Source organism: Lagenorhynchus albirostris, chromosome 11 (genome assembly GCF_949774975.1).
Source record: "Lagenorhynchus albirostris chromosome 11, mLagAlb1.1, whole genome shotgun sequence".
NCBI classification, from domain to species: Eukaryota; Metazoa; Chordata; class Mammalia; order Artiodactyla; family Delphinidae; genus Lagenorhynchus; species Lagenorhynchus albirostris.
In genome coordinates this window covers 100123524-100143086 of record NC_083105.1, presented here as the reverse complement: position 1 = coordinate 100143086, position 19563 = coordinate 100123524, and the positions used below count along the sequence as shown (strand labels likewise).

The 19563-nt window shown below is 50.7% G+C and overlaps 1 long non-coding RNA gene across 1 annotated transcript in view; it reads right to left on the bottom strand.

The window, feature by feature from the left end:
• Window positions 1-383: 383 nt before the first annotated feature.
• The window catches only part of LOC132530075 (uncharacterized), a 110736-nt gene continuing 91556 nt past the window's right edge, over window positions 384-19563 (bottom strand). Inside the window, exon 3 of the long non-coding RNA XR_009543641.1 lies at window positions 384-502. This is a non-coding gene — a long non-coding RNA (uncharacterized LOC132530075). The remainder of the gene's footprint in view (window positions 503-19563) is intronic.

The window sequence follows — 19563 nt, the reverse complement described above, 5'->3', positions numbered from 1 at the left end:
ATATCCCTTTTGTAAAAGTGTGACTTTTACAACTATTAAGGCAACGCGATTAGGGACCAACGGTCTCATTTCCTTCCTCAATAACAGGGTATCCTTTTAAAGAACAGATGTTACCCTGAGCTCTATTTTTTTATTTTTAGAAAAGTTTAAAATATGATGGAAAAAGCTTAATGACTTCAAGCTCTAGTATGCTTAACTCTTGTAACATTATAAAAACCCGATTGTATCTTTCTATTCATTATGATTTCATCTCAGGAGAAGGGTTCCTTTTTTTTTTGCTCCCTTTTTGACAGGGGAAAGAATTTATCAAGGAAAGTGGCACCAAATGGCATGTTTTTTGAGCAAAAATATTTACCTAATTGTCCAGCTTTTCGGGAATCCTTCAGGATACTATTTCTTCCTCAGGAACAGAATGAAGGCTCTGTGACATGCGAGCAACAAAAAGGGTTTCAGTCTGGTGGGAGTTCCTCACGCTTTCTTTTCCTCCAGCTTGGTTGCACAGCTACGGCAAAAACAGAAGATTCAAAAATGAGTAACAGGGCTTCCCTGGTGGCGCAGTGGTTGAGAGTCGCCTGCCGATGCAGGGGACACGGGCTCGTGCCCCGGTCCGGGAAGATCCCACATGCCACGGAGCAGCTGGAAAAAAGCACACAAATAACAGCAATTCAAAGTAAGAAGGAATCGCCACAGTAGATATTAAAAAAACTCTGAATGTTTAGAGGAGAAATAAATTATCATGTTTGGAAAATCAGACAATCTTCAAGAACAGGGGCTGTTTGAATTGGGCTTTGAAGCACTGAATAGATTTATAGGCATCTTGATAGAAAATGTAGGTGAATATTCCTGGTGGAAAATCTAACATGATCAAAGTTATGAAGAGTGGAGAACATATAAAATGAACAGTATATACTAAATTAGCTTGTCAGTTACTGGTAAAGATTCAATGAATAACAGAAGCTAAAAAAAAAAATGAGTAACATTTTTGTTCTAAAAACATCTAAAATTCATCTCAAACCTGTACCTCTTCTGGGCAAAGAAATGCAATCCATTCTAACAAGTAATTAAACAAACAAACAAATGCCTAAAACCAGTCTCCTCTGGCACCTGTCTACACCCGCTTCTTGCCTGTACCTCTTCCCCCAAATCCCAGCTACGGTGATCCCCTCTCCCACAAGCCCAGCTTCCCCTGGTCCAGCACCGTCACGGCAGGGCTCCTGTGTCTGGCCCAGGCACGTGTTGGGTAAAACTACATATGCAAAACATGGGGAAGAGAATTCGGAAGCGAAGGTGAACTTATCAGCCCATTTAACTCCAGAACTTTGCTCCCTGTTGCCAGGAGTCGTCACAGACTTCTGAAAACCTGAAATTTAATTTATGTGAGATTTTCTTCTTCTTCCTAGTGATTCAGAAAAAAAAGAAACGCTAAAATTTTCCCCAGATTGCTATTTCCTCTGCATTCCTAATCTGACCTCAAAGCTTTATTCATTTAACGTTATTTAAGAGAAGAGGGTTAACTACTTACTCTGCTCCTTGCACTATTTCTCATAGATACTTTGAAGCCGTCGTGGGGCTTCAAAGGGAAGGATTTGGAGTTTTGACAACTGAGAATTCTGAATCGATTTCAACGTCTACAGAAAGGATCGAAATTCGATAAACTGTCTTTTCTCCTTGTATAACCAGCCATCTCACTGTACTTGAGAGGTCGTAGTCCCTCCCAGAGAAGGGGATGAGGGAGTGGGACGTGGGGATTTTTTCTACTTAAAGAAAAAATATCTGGAAATATCTTTTTGCTTATTGGCTTGATCTTCTGTGCTAAGCAACTATGATTTTTTTTTTTTTTTTTTTTGCGGTACGCGGGCCTCTCACTGTTGTGGCCTCTCCCGTTGCGGAGCACAGGCTCCGGACGTGCAGGCCCAGCAGCCACGACTCACGGGCCCAGCCGCTCCGCGGCATGCGGGATCCTCCCGGACCGGGGCATGAACCTGCGTCCCCTGCATCGGCAGGCGGACTCTCAACCACTGCGCCACCAGGGAAGCCCGCAACTATGAGTTTTTGAAGAGGAGAACAAAATTCACAATATCTGTACGTCCAACCATTATGTTGTGCACCTTCAACTTATACAGTGATGCATCTCAATTATATCTCAATAAAACTCTGGGGGAGAAAAAGACAGAGGAGAGCAAACAATAGCCACGAAGCAAAAGCAGCGCTGTCTAAAGAGGACGCAGCAGTCAGCTCTGAGACAGGTAACTGTGGCACATTTCATTTCAAATCCCATTTACGGGCATCTGCTAAGTGCCAGGAGCTGAGCTGAGTTCTAGACCCGTGCCGCCCAATAGAGATATAACGCAAGCCACATATGTAATTTGGAAGTTTCTAGTAGCCACATTAAAATGATTAAAAGGAAATAAGTTTTGCAAATTTTCAAATATTGGAAAAAATATAAAGATTAAAAAAGGGCTTCCCTGGTGGTGCAGCGGTTGAGAGTCTGCCTGCCGATGCACGGGACACGGGTTTGTGCCCCGGTCCGGGAGGATCCCACATGCCGTGGAGTGGCTGGGCCCGTGAGCCATGGCCGCTGAGCCTGTGCTCTGCAACGGGAGAGGCCGCAACAGTGAGAGGCCCGCGTACCGCAAAAAAAAAAAAAAAAAAAAAAAAGATTAAAAAATAACGTTTCAAACTTTGGAAAGATTTATTAAAAAAAAAAAAAGAAATAGGTGAATGTGGTCTGGCCCTGCTGCCCTCCCCCCCAGCCCACTGCTCCCAGCCCCTTTCCTGAACTTCGGCCTCCCTGGCCTTCCAGGGCCTCCCACAAACCAGTCTGTTCCCCTGGGATCTTCCACAGCTCAGGTCTCTGCCTGGTGTCCCCTCCCCATCTCTGCCACTGCTTCTTGTCGTTTGGTAAAGAGAATGCAGTGATAGATGGCCGACGGGAGCTGGATGGGTACCCAGTATCTGGGGGTGTTCACACTTGATGAAGTGGGGAACGATGCTTTCATCCAGGTACGTAGAATGGATCCTCGTGATGGAATTTTGGACTCCATGACGATAGGAGTTTCATTTACGATTGTGTAGATTGTTGTTGACGTAGAACTTGAAGCTGAGGGGTGAGTGAGACGGTAACCCCATCTGCACTCTGCTCACCAAGCCACGCCCCCTGGCACAGAGCCGTGTCCTCCCGAAGGAAGGGCCGACTTTTCTCCTTTTCACAAAGCCACTGACCTAGCCAGGGGCAGCTTTGTGCTGCAGGGGGATTTGGGGGCTGGGGAGAGGTCTTGCCAGCCCCTCTTAAGATGCGTCTCACAAGTGGCCCCCCTGCACTGTCTTTGTGTAAGTTCTGTGGAGTTGAGGAGATACATATTTGTGTATTTGTGATCGTTCTTGGGTCTTGACCTTGAGATTCTCTCAGGGAGAAACAGAAAAATCAATCATTTCAATAAATCTTATTTTGGGCCCAACATGAATCATCTCTCCTCAAGACTCTGGTTCCCTGGAATCCAGATGGGGTTTCCATGACAACAGGGGACATGAGAGTCTCAGACTCTCTCAGAGGGAGTATTACTAAGAATTAGGGGAGGACAGAGTCCCATCCAGATGAAGGAGGCCTTCTGGAGAAAGGTCCGAGGGACATAGCCATTGGATATCACTGTCCTGATGGTATAAAACCTCCCCTACGATATCATACCCACTGTAGGTATAAACTCACCCACTGTATGTATCATACCCACTGGTGTATAAACGCACACCATTCATTTAAAAACCGCTACCCGTTTAAGCAACATTAGAAAATTTCCAAAACATCCCCTTCCCTTCTTCCTTCTTCACATCTGCCGGTAATCAACCATTAAAAAAAAAAAAATTAGTGCCTGCTACATGCCAGCAGGTACAAGGGGCCACGGTCAGTCTCTGGTCTCACAGATCTAAACAGAAGTTTCCGAGGTGGTTTCTCCAAACAGAAGATTTTAGGTCTGAGATGATCTCTAGGAATTTGATGCTCCGATTTCCAGAATCCCCGGATCCCCCTTCACGCTGTTAATGTGTTGCCAAATGCTGAAGGCACTTAGTTCTAAGTCGCTAATTACGTGTCAAGGAGAACAAGGTGCCCAGCCCCTCCCCAAAAAGGATGAAGCTACTTCTTCCCTGGGCTCGCTCACCACCTGGGAAGTGCGTGCAGATTTCCCAAACGCCAAGTCGGTGACACTGGCCTCCAGGACAGGACTCCTCTCCAGGCCTCGGTTTTCTTCACTCACTCTCCTTCATCAAAGCGTTTAGGCCACCTCTAGCCTCCTATTTATTGCTTTAATGTCAGACGTTGGTTGAGCTTCTGTGTTAATTTTGCAATAAGTTTGGATAAACAACAAAAATGATAAGACACAATCCCTACCACGTTTGAACTCATGGGCCAGTTGGGGAGGAAGAAAGTATGTAAACCATTTCAGTTCAGGGTGATAAAAGCCACAGCAAATCCTACAGAAAGACAGAAACATAACTCTTAACTTTAGCTGATGAAACTGGGGAGGCTTCGTGGAGCGGTCATTTTGAGCTGAATCTTAGAGTACAAATAGGAGTGAACCAGGCCGGGAGGTGAGGGAAGACAAGTCTAGGCAGAGGGAACAGTGTGTGCAAAGTGCCAAGGAGGTTGTGCTGGACGGTCCAAGGAGACACACCCTCCCTCCAGGGCAGTCTGCTCTATCTGAGCACCCGGGAACTAACGAGACAAGTTATCTGCCCTCTCCCCTACACCCAACACACAGTGGTGGGACGGGCATGGAATAACCACTAGAGACACTCCCATTCAAAAAGGGGGGAAACAGGAGACATACGGGAGTCCCTGGTCTAAAGCAACTCTGAAATCTGATGGGAACATGTGGTCTGTTCCCTGATTAGAGACCAAGCCCTGGAAATTACCTGCTGCGGTCTTGGTTCTGTCCCAACAGCCATTCTTCCTTTTCCTGAAAAGGTAACCTATACTTGCAGCTGAGACATTTTCTCAGACTATTTTCAGCCTGTAAAAGTTTGGGAGTCTGCCTTCTTTTTCTTTTTTTTGGTATGTTCTCTGTCTCTTTCAGTCCAAGCTAGTGGTGTTTCTGCTTGTACAATTTTCTCAAAACCTTTGGAAACCTCCTATGAATCTTACTGCGGTTCATGCCATTAGAAAAATAAAAAGTCACATCCACAAACCTCTTGGGGATAAATCACTCTCTCCCTTTGGCTTCTGCCAAAGCTACCAAGGATTCTTAAAAGTCCTGGATTTTGTTTTTGTTTTCATTTTTGAATGAACAAAATGCTCTAAGGCATTACATTACATTTTTCCAAGGGCTTATCAAAGGACTTTACAGTCATACTCTCAATTTTGTCATTACACCATGTTTTTCTGCCGATTCCCTGAATTTCATTTTTTTCCAGAAGCTATTCTTGATTTCACATTGATTTCCATCTGGAGAAGCAGGAGACCTTCCAAACTGCTGTGCAGAGTCGTGTCCTTTATATTTAACTTTTTTGTTCCCTTGAGCTTCTCTCTCTCCTCTCAAATTTTACAGCAAGAAGACGTCAGGGTGACCTTTAACCCTGCCTGGAAATCTTAGCTATAGATCACCCAACTCAAAGGGTGCGCTTTCTGTTCTCCCCATTACTGCAGACAAGAGTGTTGCTCAACTTTCCGCCTCTGCATAATGGATCCTCTTCTGTCTAGTTGCCAATAACAGTTCCCTCATTTTTCTTTAATCCTGATGGCTAGCTTTCTCGAGGGACACCAGGCTTCTGCGAACAGCCTCTTTGAGACCCTTTAGATTTGTACTAATACTGTCCTCAAGGTCTTTCCAGCTGCCGTCCTCCACTGTCCCAAAGCCACTCTCATATTTTTAGGTGTTTGGTGACAGCAGCCACTCCACTTGTCTCTCACCTTCTGCACACTGACTTTGGACTCCCTTGTCTATTTCCACCTCCGGCTGCCGCCCATGAAGCCTGCTTCCAATCCCCTTCCATGCAGTGGGTAGACAATTTTCTTCCAGAACTTCGACTCCTTCTGAAGGTCCTGGGAAATCCTTCCAACATATCCCTCCAAAGATCGGTTCCCCAGAGGAGCTGTCTTGGGAAAGAGCTGAAAGACAGGCTTAGTCAAAGTTTTTATTGGAGGCTGTCTTCAAAAAACAAACAAACAAATACCTTTTCAGGGTACCAAATATTTCATCTGGAGAAAAGCATCAAAATTCTGTGGGAAACATTTTTAATTCTCTGTTTGAAAGCAAAACCCAGACAGTGAGATCCATTTCTAACATCTCAGGAGAGAGAAAGAAAAAATGTGGGCTTAAATTTATGTTAGGCTAAGGTAGGTTGTTATTGGTTTACTTTTATTTTCAAACATTAGCTTGACAGTAGAAGCAGTGCATGGCCAAGTGGGGAAGGCTGAGGACTCATGCAGACCTGGGCAAGTTTCCTAAGGCCACAAACCTCAGTTTCTCCATCTCTAAAGTGGAATTATAATTACACTTACCTCCAAAGGTTGATGGGAGGGTTAGAGGAGATACAAAGTATGTGAAGTAGCAGAGCAGAACATCCAGCAGATGATCACTAACCTCCTCTGGCCTCATTAATATGGAGACTACAGAAATGACTCCTCGTGGCTCCTCTGAAACCTCCAGTGTTCGTTCCTGAAGCTTCCGGAATCAGGAGGCTATGTTTCCACTTCCCGGGGAGGATGCTTTGCTGGGGAGGAGTTGAGGGAAGGCAGTTTCCCTCTTGCCTTCTTAGGAATTAGGATCTCTCCCATACTAAAAAAAAATCCCAAGTTTAGGACTATGGAATGTGGACATCTCCATGGACCACATTGAATCTGTTCCCAAAGGACTATTTCAGGGAAGAAACAAGACCCATTTAGTTTTATGTCTGCCTTAAATCCACCCTTGATGTCATCTTTCTGGGTTTCTCTCCTCCACAGCCCAAATCTCCTCCATGCTGCTTCCCAGGAGAAGCCTTCAACTCTGTCTCTCAAGCAGCCCTGAAGCAAGAGGCTGGAAGCCAGTCTAGCCCCTGCGACCAGCAGCAGGTCCCGGCTCCCACTGTGGCAGCAAGCTGGGAAAAGCATGGGATTGGGAAAAGGAGAGAATGACAAAGGTGAAAATGAGATTCAGAGAAGGAATTTTAGGAGAGCAGAGAGGAAACATTGTTTGGAAGCACGATGATGTACCCAGGTGGGAGGAAGTTCTTGGGGGGAGATGTGAACAAAAGCAGAGACACAGGAGAGGAATCTGAAGGGGAGGAGTATGAAGTACACTCGAGGGAAAAGCTGCGGAAGGCGGGAGTTGGACGGGGGGTTAGTTAGACTGGCTGGGATTCTGGCAGGTTCCTCTCCCTGCTTCTCCCCACCTTCCTCTGGGTGGTTCCACCTTTTTAGACACTCTGTCTTCTTTGCCCCCTTCTGGCTTTAGCTCAGCTCAGGTTGTCTCTCTCTGCAGATGACGCAGCCTCTTGGCCAACTGGTCCCTCCCCACGCCCCGGCCCCTACCCATGCAGCCCACAGCCCCAGTGGCCTCTCTTTAGTCTGATCTAGTCCCTTTGGTGGATCCCGCACCTCCAGGATCGGAGGTGGATCCCACACCCTCAGGATCAGGGCCGAGCCCCTCATCATGGTACATCAGTCTTTTGTAAACTGACCTCCCAGCCTCACCTCTCTCCATCGTCTGCTCCAGCCTCTCTGGGGAGTCCATCACCCAGAGCCTGCCTGGCCCCCCTGCCCTGTCCTGCATTGGTTCTGCCTCTCACTCTGTCCTTTCTCTCTCTCTGGCCAACTTACATGCATTTGAGCACACGGGGCGTTTCCCCTTCATGTCAGATCCATTTGCCCTGCTTCCCCAGCGGGTTCCCGTTTGGTTTTCACGTTTCGGCTCAGACACCCTCTTCTCCTTGACGCCTTCCGTGCTGGTACCAGCCCTTACCCCCGCCGAAGCTGACCCAGGCACACCCACGCTGGCTTGTTTTCCTGCTTGCTTGGAACTAGCTTGCCTCTGATGCTTCCGGACGGAGACGCTGCCTTATTCTCATCTAGAATGGTTTCTGGAAGGAGTCCCACACTAACAGAGTGAACGGATGGATGGACGCTCACCTGGTGGCAAAGAGGAGGTGGTCGGTGGGGAAAGAAAAGGTGGTGGGGGGAGCCAGTGAAGGAAGGAGGTTTGGTGAGGAGGAAGGTGAGAGGAAATACAGAGAAGAAAACAAAGGGTTTGGGCAAAAGCAACACATGTATTTTTGCGGGGGCTGGTAACGCCTATTTTAGGGGAGAAAAGTCCTGCATCCAAACGGCACCTTGGGCTATTTCTGCTGCTTCTAAATGAAGGATGAGGCTGGGAGGGGGTCCCAGACCCTAGAACCAGCACCACTTAGGAATCACTTGCCTCCCCCTTCAGGCCTCACTTCCTGGGCCTCCAGGTGCCTGACTTCCTTCCCTTGGTACTAACGCTGTCCCTGCCCTGCCCTTCACTGCACCCCCAAACCATCACACCCCACCAGGGACAAACCCCCCAGTCTTCTCTCTTACTCAGGGTCCCCACCTTCCTCCTCTACTTCCTCCTGACTTACTTCCCACGCTGATCCCTCCCCCAGTTCATCTCCCTTTTCCACACCCTAGGAGCGCACGTCATTCATCCATTGGTCCGAATCCCCAACCAAAGGCGTGCTGCCTCAACTGCTCAGTTTCTTAAAAGCCCCCCAAGTTCTGTTAAGAGAATAGGAACATTTAGGGACAGTCATTTTTTAAAACCTCCAAGGCACTCCATTGCCTCTGCTCAAGATACCACTTGACTCAATGTCTTGGACGTTGCAGGGCCTGGCCCGTGGCTGAAGATTAATGTCTCTGCACGTCCAGGGTCAATGGCTCGTGGGGTTTTATCAGCGTCGGCAGAGTGGGAAAGGTAATGGAGAACCAGTTCAAGGGACCCCACTCCCCCTACGTCCGACCCTCATTCCTTTGGTGCAAACGCCGTCTACAGAGCCTGTGCCCCACGGTTTATTTTTATCTGTTGATTTTGCAATTAACAAAGAGAAGTTGCCTCTTTCTGATGCGCTGGTTCAGGGGTTCAAAGCGTCTAGCTACCTTGACCTCCTTACCAGCCTCCGACGTCGCGGTGTGGCTGCCCAACTGGGAAAGATTTATACTTATTTTTCTATAATGGAAAACTCATTGCCGGACATCGAGTTACTCACTTTGATTTGTTTTCTTTGGAAGAAGTGGCCGGCGGCGGCGGCAGCAGTGCCCCAAGCTGGGTCATTAATATGGCAGCAACAGCAACAAAGACCTTTACAGCCGCTGCCTGTAAACCGTGGATAAAGTTCAAGCATTTATTCTGTCTGAGGCCTCCCAGTGTCTATAAAAGCCCAGCACGATTATATGATCAGTGTCAAGACCCACTTTCCTTCTTTGTGCTCCGGGGTGCTTTTCCTTGCCCTGTCCCTCCGTGTTGCCACCGCAGCTGCTCTGGTGCTAATAGCAACCCAAGGCACAGACGACTGGAGTGTTCCTTGGGCTTTGTTTTAAACATGGTGTTTGCTTGTGTTAACTACCGCCTGGCTCTCTGACACCCGTGAATGGAGCTATGCGGAGCTGTCAATCAACAACAATAATAATGCCATCTGGGTTTGAATAATACTAACGAGAAGAAGAAGAAGACGGATACTGTGTATTAACACAGCACCTTTGTCCCAGAAGCTCAGAGGGCGTTTGGGATAATAATTCTTTCATGCTCGGAGCACTGCTTGGCGGTAGATATTATGATCCCACCACGGGGGACTGAGACACAGAGAGGGCAAGTGGCTGGCCCCGAGGTCACACAGTAAGTCAGGGGTGGCAGAGAACTTAGCTGCTGCGAGTCCCCCAGAGCACGGGCCCTGCAGGATCACACTGATCTACGCCTCTGTGCCTCTGGTTTTAAGCTCTAGTTATACGAGGAGCTATAAGACCTGGTTTTTCCATACCTTATGGGATGAAGGAAAGGAAGAAGTGAAAAGAATGTTCTAGGGTGGAGGACGTCTCAAAGATCCTCAGCGTTTTAAGAGAGCCCATCCAAGCCAGGGGCAAGGAGGGGAGGGTGACCGGATCTAGCGGTACCACGCCGAGAGACATCTAGGATTTCCGAAGGGGTGGGAGGATGGTGGAAGGATGTTAAAGTGAGATGGATAAAGAGAAAGAGAGATTTCCCAAGTAGGGGAAAAGGTGAGCTCAGCACAGAGCCAGAAAGCTCTCAGAGAGCCAAACAAGGAGCAATAACCGGCCAGAGGGAAGGATAAGGCTGGAGATGCCGAGAATTTCCTGGTTTGGTCTAAAATCCCATTCTGCACTTTGCAGGTCCCACCGAGGTCCCTCCCTTCCCAAACCCCTTAGCACCCACGGGGTTCAAACCTGTCACTTTAAATCAGTAGATTCTCTCCTAACTTCTCTGTGCCTCAGTTTCCACCTCTGTAAAACCGGTTAATAACATTGTCCCATTGGGTTGCCTAGCACAACGCAATTAACTTCCAAATCAATTTCTCCGACTCCAACCTCTCTCCGATCCCTGTCATCGGGTCGTGATGAGGATGCAATAAGCTAATATATAAAATGCGGAGGACAGTGCGTGACACATAGTGGTGTCTTATAAACGTCAGCTGCTCTTATCACAAGCGGTAATAGGACTGTGACTGTCACCATAATCATCTTCCTCTGGTCTGCTGGCCTCTTCCTCCTGGACAGCTAAGGAATGGAAAAAGCACCATGGAGAAAGTGTCCAGCCATATAAGGCCATATGATGAAAGCGTCCGGGGCCTCCTCCCTCGGCTGTGCTCTGTCGCTTTCAGGAACAACACTCTGCAGACCGGCACTGCGCTATCCTCACGCGCCGTGTGCTTTAATCCTGTCTCCTCTGATAGACTCTGAACCACGCACGGTAACACATCTAATTCTCCTCCATTCCCCAGGGCACCCAACGCCGGTTGACAGGCAGCCTTTGCTTGGAAGACACATGTCACTTTTCCATGATTTCTTGACCACCTGCCATGCGCCGGCCTCCGAGCGGATGTACTAGGGAGGCTCTTCCCCCGGGAGATCAACTTCCTTGGTAGAAGAGATAAGCCATATAAGGAATAATTCACAAACCTTAGGGGCCTCAGAATTCCTTGGACGGCTTGTTAAAAAGAATCTCAAGTGACTTCGAATGCATCGAAATGTTATTTTTATTCTTTTTCAGTGGAACTTGTGAAAGTTTGTAACAAAAGAAATGACGAGATCAAAGAGATAGCCCAGAAAATCAACCTTGCAATGCTGTAGAGCGTGGATGAGACCAAGGAGGGATTGAAGCTGGGGAAATCGATTCGGGAGTAGCTGTCGTATTCTAGGGAGGTGCGAAACGTGCCGAAGAAATAACGAACTGATGGGTTGGTTTCGAAGCCTTCTTAAACCGCTCATCAAATCCTTACTCTCCTGGTTCCCTCTCCCTTGCAGAGCTGGAGCTGACACCTTCTGCCCTATAAGTTCGTTATTTATGGTCTCGTCTGTCCTTTGCTTTTGTCCCTGACCCAGTTTAGAGACGCTTTACCACTGGGACTGCCTCTGCGGCCCTCTAGTTTCCAAGGCAAGCATTCTTGGCAATCAATAAACAGATTTACAATTCCTCCCCAGACTTTCCAGGCAGAAAGCCCCTGTGTCACATGTCTCCAGGGCGGAGGCAAGTCCTCCTCCCTCTTCTCCATCCCTCACGCCATGCGAGGACTTTGACCTTGAGTGGATTTGGGCTCCCGTTTTCTCTTTTCCTCTAGACTCGGAGCTCCTTGAGGACAGACCCCAACCTCTATCCTGCATTCCTTTTCAGTGTAGCGGCTGCCATAGTGTAGGTGCTGGAGAAATCTGTCTTGAAAATAATTAAGGACACATTTTATTAAAACTATCTGTCACTTTTTGTGTATTAGATATGGAATGCCACATCCCCTGTAGATATCCTTGTGAAAGCATATGGCTTACGGGATTTCTGTTTCAGACAGAATTTGTTAGATCCACACAAGAAGGCAGTGTCTGTGAGGACGGCCTTCAAGAACAAGAAATCACCTCCGTAACAGAGGAGTCTTCACAAAAATATATGACTTCTTCCCTCCTTCCCTCCATCCTTCCCTCCTTCCCTCCATCCTTCCCTCTCTCCCTTCCTTCTTCCCTCCCTCCCTCCCTTCCTTCCTTCCTCCCTCCCTCCCTCCCTTCCTTCCTTCCAGCAACACACGGTGACTGTGTGAGCGTCTTATACAAGGCACTGTGGGAGGCTGGTTCCTGCCTTAAGAAGTTCAAAATCCAATGAAACACACACACCCACTCATCTTTTTATTGGATAAACTGAATTTTATTTTAAACCAAGGCACAAGCCACACGGGTCCGCCTGTGCAGGAAGGAGAAACAGGATCGCGGTGCTGGAGGTAGAATCTGGGGCGTCAGCCGCACTGCTGGGCTGCTTTTCCGCAGAGGAACTGTAGGCACAGCCTGGTGGGGTGCGGCCCAGGGAGCCAGAACCGCAGCGATGATGTGGCAGGTGAGCTGCGAGGGGATGGAGAAAGATATTGATGGGCCTAAATGAGCCGCAGTGAGGACACGGGGCCCTACTCACAGGCAAGGACAGGGATGGAAGCTTTGGGAACAGTGACACGGACCCCAAGTCCAATAGCGCTGGCCCTGGTGGTCAGCCGGCCTTGGCCCTGTGTCTTGAGGCTGCGGTGCTTTCTACACTTTCCCCCGCGGCAGCAGGACACGCTGGACACTCCCCTCTGGGGCCTGGGCCGGGGATTCATCTGGCCTGGGGCTGGATCTGTCTGTCCTTGGAGCGTTTTTCTTGAGAACCCTCACTCCCTTCCCTCTCCTCAACCAGGCCATGGTCTTGACCTTCAGCCTGAGACGGCGCTCTCAAGCTGCAGCTCTCAGTCTTTGAAGCTCTGTGCTCCCCCCAGGAGATAGACCACCACGATGGGCAAAGGGCCCCCGGGCGCCGGCCCCCTGCTCTGGCCGCCCAGTCTTCACGTCACGGATTTTCCTGGAGGGAAACAGAGGAACCCACACGCTCCCGGCTTGAAAAGATTCCATATGCCGTCTGCACAAACAGAGCCTAGCGTCTCCCGGAACTGCCTTGCTCTCACCTCACCCCCAGAAAGGCTCCCTTCCCAGCCTCGCAGGCAGGCTGCGAACTGTGGCTCTGACTGCTACACACTGATGTACTATGGGGCTGAGGCTTGGGGTTTCTGCCTTAAAAAAAATAATAAATCTCTGCATTTCCTCTCTGCATTGGTCATGCTTGTCTCTGAGGACCTTTGCTTCCCAGGCAGCCCTGAGCAGCACAGACAAGGGGATTCTTGGGAGGGGCCTGACCTCACTGCAGGCACCAGGCATCGCTGTGTGGTCTGCAAACATGGTCAGCCGACGGCCACCAGAGCCACACACACGATGAATGTCCGATGCTTTTCGCTTTAAGGGCGCTCATATTGGTCACATTGGGAAGACCTCCCCGCCTCCCACGTAGAAAGATCCTGGCTTCGCCCTTCACTGTGCTCTTTGGAGGTGCCTCAGTGACAGTGCTGAGGAAGCTGATTTATGGCTGTCTGTTTAGAGATCGCTTCCCCAGCTAGACTATGAGCGACCCGGGCGAGGCCCTCAGGAGACAGTTGTACAGGTTGTGCACTGTTCAGCCCGCTGGGGTGCCACTCCCATTGCAGTCTAGGTATATCCTGCGCGGTTCTAGGCAGCGTCTCTGGGCTCGCTGGATCGTATTGTTAGTAGGTCCTGGCACACAACGAAAGTTTCCTTATTCAACCTAACGTAAGGCCTCTGCTCAGATTTTCTTTTTCTTTTTTTTTTTTTGCGGTACGCGGGCCTCTCACCGCTGTGGCCTCTCCCGTCGCGGAGCACAGGCTCCGGACGCGCAGGCTCAGCGGCCATGGCTCACGGGCCCAGCCGCTCCGCGGCACGTGGGATCCTCCCGGACCGGGGCACGAACCCGTGTCCCCCGTATCGGCAGGCGGACTCTCAACCACTGCGCCACCAGGGAAGCCCTCTGCTCAGATTTTTACTCCTCCTCCCCTGGTCCCATAAAAGATGAAAGAAACCCGAGTTAGCCCAATAGCCTCACAGTGAGAAAATGTCCAGTTCCCCTTGGAGACAGTACATTAGTTATAGATCTAGGAAGATACTCAAGATCTCAATAAGGCCTTCAAACAGCTAATGGCTGGTCCAGGGGTGTCAAAGGGGGTTTCAGCTCATGGGCCAAATGAGATTAGGAGACAGTGACTCCCTAAAGCATTAAACTGACATGTCCACTGAGTGGGCAAGAAGGCCCCATGGATTTGTGAAGTCTGTCCTGGAGGAGGGATGGGAAATGCGGGCTTGTGTGCCACGTGGCTGCCCCCCTTCCCAGTCTGGTCCTGGACGAGTGACAGTGAGAAGTCAGACAGTATAACGGGAGGCACTGTCCTGTCCTGCCCTGATGTGCTCAGGGTCCAATGACTGGTACATGAATCTTTGTCCCAGTGCCTCAGTTTCCCATTTATGTAATGAGATATCCTTCTTTTAGGGTTTTGGAGGGTCAAAGGGAAGCTTCTAATCCCAGTAAAAGAAAAAGACTCTATGGGATACAGAGAGGCCCAGAACGCCTTTCAGCTCATCAGGCAATATGGGATCCGCCCCCATCCTCACTCTGACACCCACTTATTTTCTGGGTGGCCCCCCTACCCCTGTATCCTGAGATTAGGAGAAAATGAAGATGGGAGGGTAGGAAAGGCAGTTATAATATTAACAACGATTCTCACTACTTGAAATGCAGTAGACAGACATCAGTGGGTAGGGCAAGGGCTCTGGTTTGCCCTCTATCACTGAAGGAAGGGCCAGAGGGTCATGATCAGGACCCCAGCCTCCGGGACCCCCTCGCCTGGGCTCAGCTCCGGGTCCTGATACTAGTCAGCGATGTGACGCTGAGCAATTTGCTTCCCTTGACACTCCAGTTTCCTTGTCTGTGAAAGGAGGCTGATGTCGCACGTGCTCACAGGGTCGTGAGGATTAAGACCTGAGAAACATGTGGTACTTAGAGCAGAGCCTGGTTCACGGTGAGTTTCCAGCGTTACTGTTACTTTTGCGGTTACTGTTACCATACGGTGCTGCCCTCCCAGCCCAACGAGGAAGGGGCCATGGACATAGACAATGTGACAGGAGCACTTGAGGACGGACCGGGGGCCACCCAGTAGACCAGCAATGACCCACTCCCACTGCTTCCACCCCACCTCCACCCCCATTATCATTCTAGCTTTCACGGCCTCAGCTCAAGCTGTCCTCACCTCCCACCGCATCCTTTTCTCAGGTGGTCTGTGCATGAGCGAACGACCACCTGCCCCCAGCGTGCTCAGCTCCCTGCCAGGAATGTCAGAGCTCAGACACTCTGTCTTGAGTGCCAACCATTTAACAAAAGACCCTACGGACACTGGTACCTACAGGGTTTGCAAATGCCCTGGACCATGCTGTGGCTTGCCGTACTACTTCTAAGCTCATTCGTTTATTTATTATTCTTTTATCATATGCTAAGTTGACTATGAGAGCCAGATCTTGGAGGAAACAAGAGGGATGCTTGCCCAGCCCTGGTGCATTTCCTGTGGGTCAGGGTGTAGAATGCCCGGGCCTCCCCTGTCTACCTGGCAAACGCCTCTCCATCCTCTCACGCTCAGCACAACCACGACCTCCTCTGGGAAGGCTTCCTGATCATCCCCTAACCTCTGAGCAGACCTGGTAGCTCTTCTGTGAATTCTTTTTGCCTATAATTTATAAGAGACATTCTGACGTTATGCTTCAATTGCTTATTACATCCTGAGCGTCCTGTAGGCAGGAAAATCCTAATTTACCTCTGACTGCCCGGCGCCTGACAGGGCCTGGTGCACTGGAGGAGCTCATCATGTTTGTAGTGACACCTCACTGCCCAAAAAACCTCTTTGGGCCACGCATTTTCAAAGTTTAAGGCTTGGTGTCAGGTATGACTCCCAGGCTGCCAGAAGGATTCAAAGCAAATATGAGGGAAGATATGTTGACAATTATGGTCATAAAACTCCAGAAAAACTTACCAGAAATTCTGGAATCTTTTTCTTGGGCTTTCCAAATGAGGGAGGATAATTTGGTCCTGATCCTGTTTGGTGGTGGGGACAGCCCTGGTTCTCCACTGGCCTTCAGCTCCAGGAGTCTTTAAGATGGCTTCTGGGCATATGTGGGTGCCCGTGGGCAAGAGGCTCACCCACTTGCACCTCTCCCTCACCCTGTCACACTGTGTAGGGTGCCCAGCCCTGCCTTTCTGCCCACGTTACAGCCTTCTTTCCAGTCAGGTCAAGGCCCACCTTCCCCGCAAAGCCTCTTCTCATCAGCGCCATCCCAAGGGAAACTCCTTCCTCTGGGCTCTGGGCAGCATGACACTGACCAGGCCTCCGATTGGTTCAGAAATGTCACACGGGAAACTTCTCTGAAAGAAAACATTATTTCTCTTAGGCCTCTGTTTCGCTCCTCAGCGCTGAGCACAGTTTGGGATCCTGGTGTGTGTGTGTGCGTGTGTGCGTGTGTGTGTGCGCGTGTGTGCGTGTGTGTGTGTTGGCATGGCAACATAATATGTATAATCCGACTCGGAGATCCTGGTGTCACATCTGGAACAAAACAAACGCATTTCTAACATCTTGCAGGGTGCATGATGTCTCTGCCACACTAAGGTCTCAGAGAAACAAAGCAGCCCCCAAACAGGGTGGAGAGCTGACATTCCTTCCCTGTCTGCTGGTCTGCCCTCCCCCTGCCCACCACCCCAGATACAGAATGGAAACTTTCAGGGGAAAAGAATTCTGAACAGCTGTGCGAGAGACCACACAGACTCCCCACATCTGCTAGCATCCAGGCGGTGAGCTCATTTCCCCGGGGGCTGCCGTCTGAGTCTGTGGGGTCCACGTCAGTCTACCTCGGGAGGGGCTGCGGAGGAAGGAGGAAGCGGCTCCAGGTGGAGGGAGACCTTTCTCACGTCAGAAAGCTCTGGAGACAGGCTGAAGGGCCAGGGAGCCCACGGACGCCTGCCTTGACGAAGAGAGTCTGCTTTCGAGAAAGTCCCTTTGTCCGTTATGGTTGAAAGGAGGTATTATCAAATGTACAATGGATTTTTTTTTTTTTTTTTTTGCGGTACGCGGGCCTCTCACTGTTGTGGCCTCTCCCGTTGCGGAGCACAGGCTCCGGACGCGCAGGCTCAGCGGCCATGGCTCACGGGCCCAGCCGCTCCGCGGCATGTGGGATCCTCCCGGACCAGGGCGCGAACCTGCGTCCCCTGCATCAGCAGGCGGACTCTCAACCGCTGCGCCACCAGGGAAGCCCTGCACAATGGATTTTAAAAAGAAACTTCACTCCCATCAGTCCTCCTTCTCCCTCCCCAAAGTCAAAGTCAAGAAGCGACTGCTGGTTAGAAAATATCCTACAAAGGAACATGGTCCTGGACGACGACAGCTTTCTAGGGTTAAAAATGATGTTTTAACGTGTACACGCCCTATAGTCCACAAAGAGCTTTCACCGTTTCCCTTGTGGCCTCTGACCCCCAGGTGGCCGTCTGGGAGGGATGGGCAGATGGCGCTAACCTCGTGTTGGTACCAGGATAGGTACTGATGTGGATACTGACGTGGACAGAGCAACCACCCTGATTTTCTAACGTGGAAGCTGAGACTTACAGAGGCTTCCTGGATCGCCCAAGTTCACAAACCAGAACAGAGGACTCGGGCTCTTGCGTTTGACTTGTAAACCCACGTACTTTTCCTTTTGCAAAACCGTGCAGTGGTCTCTCAAGCTGGCTTTTTCTTCTTGTCCCACTTCTTGAGGCCCCTGTCTCACAAACCCAGCCAAGCCCTGGGATTCTCGTGGGTAGGACACAGTCTCTTCGCAAGTTGGGTCTGGGGTCCACACCCCGGCAGAGCGGCAGAGGGGGGTTTCAGCCACACTATCCGACCCCTTTGGAAGCCCACCGTGATCCTCTGGTTGCGTGGCTATGGCCCCAACGTGTGGGGAACCAGGCTTGTGGGAGATCTGGGTACCCAGGCAGCCTGGCATCTCCTGTCCAGCTGTAGGGCCTCACCTAGCCTGGGCCTGGCCGTTGTCACCTGTAAATTAAGCGGGCGGGGCCCGTGATTTCCAGAGACACTCCCAGCTCCCCGGCTTCCAGGGTTCCATGATGGACAGGGGACAAGGGTGGAGAATTTCCCTGGAGGGAGCCTGTGCCTCTGAGACCCTTCCCTCCAAGCTTGTCCTGCTGTCAGCCTGGAGCTGGGCCGGCCCTGCCTGGCTTGGGGACCGCTTTGTGCAGCATCGGTTGAAGGCTGGGTGAGGGCGGGCTGGGGCCAGCAGGGGGGAGACCCACTGGGGTATTTTTTTCAGATGCATATGTCCCCTCTCAGGCAGCCCTTTCAGCGCTTGGGACAATGTGCTCTTTTTGTCCCCAGCTCTTTCAGCCGCCTGTTCATTCTCTTTGCATCTGCTGTCACACAGGACATCCCGGCTGGCAGGCGACCATGGGGACACATTGTGCTCCCTTAATGAAGCATGGGGCTGGGGACATGGGGGTGGTTGGGGGCCTGTGAGGGCTAGGGGTGAGCCAGGGGCGCCCCATCTTTCCACTCCAGGCTCCTCTAGAGGAAAAGGACCCTCAGCCCCCTTTTACCTCTCACTGCCCAGATGGATGTGACTAGTTCCACAGCAGAGGCTTTGGAGATGGGATGCTTGGTTTCGGGGGGTGGATGTGAGCCGGAAGACAGAGGGTGCCGCTTCCCCTCAAGGAAACTGAGGCACAGCTGGGCAGGTAGGAGGGAGGTCCTGGGAGAAGGGGGGTTCCACCAGGAGCACGGGGCCTCCATCCTTCCCACAAAGAGATTCCCTGCGCCATCCAACATCCGAGCAGGCAAGACAGGACGCTGGGCGCCCTCTTTCGTTCTTTCAACCCACCTGGGGTTAGTTTCCGAGGGGCAAGCTTTGAAGCCAGGGTAGTCGGGGGGATGCTCTCTTGGGGTCCCCTCAGGCCCTCATGCGTTAGAGTTGGAGGCCTTCTCCATCCAGGTGAAGAAGGAAAAGCGGGATGGCTACAGAGTTTGCAGGAAGTGGCCAAGGGCCGTACAACGTACAATAGCACACAAGTGGGCAGCTGGGGGAGATGGCAAGGTTGTGCATGGGCCTTCCCCTCACCCCCAATGTTCTTTCAGAAGGTCCTGTCATCGCGCTCCGCACCCCCCAACAGTAAAGAAAAATGAAATCGCTGAAATCCTGGGGGAAGAGAGGCCTTTCTCCCTTTGTGGCTTGTAGACACACATCTGTGATCTCTGCACCAGAGATGATGATGCTACCAGAGCCTGCGGCTGTCTGCACGGTGGGCGTGGCCAAGGCACCTCCCCGTCTCCCATCCTGGTGCCAGTGGGCAAGGCAGCCCCGACGTTTCCAGACAGGGCTGCCCTTGGTCGTCTGCGGCTCTCCGGGCCAGCAGAAGTCCCTTTCCCCAAAAGGGAGCCCCTCACTCCAGGCCCTGCCCTACTTGCTAG